The following is a 412-nucleotide window of genomic DNA, read 5'->3' as shown; positions in this document are numbered from 1 at the left end:
AATGTTTAAAAATATAATTTGTTAAGATTCAATTTATAAAATATAATTTATTCTGCCTAAAATTTTAGATCAATTATATTTACCTAAATTAAAAGATATCATTTATACGATAAATTATATAAATAAATAAAGTGTAGATCAAAATTATCCAATTATGATAATAACTAGAATCTCGATTTAATTCTTAAAATTTCGGTTCCGCTACGTTACTAACAGCATATCTGCCAACTTCTGCCAACTCTTATTTATAATTGTGTTTCATGGAAGTGTGTTCGTAGATGTGTCTAATAAAAATATTTTTTTATAGCTCTGTTTAATAGAAATGTCTTTATAGATATATTTTCTGGATGTGTCTCTTTATATATGTATTTAAAATATATTAATTATTAGACACATCCACGAACACACTTCT

This window comes from Arachis ipaensis, chromosome B09 (assembly GCF_000816755.2).
Source record: "Arachis ipaensis cultivar K30076 chromosome B09, Araip1.1, whole genome shotgun sequence".
Lineage (NCBI taxonomy): Eukaryota > Viridiplantae > Streptophyta > Magnoliopsida > Fabales > Fabaceae > Arachis > Arachis ipaensis.
Note: the sequence above shows the minus strand (reverse complement) of the source record.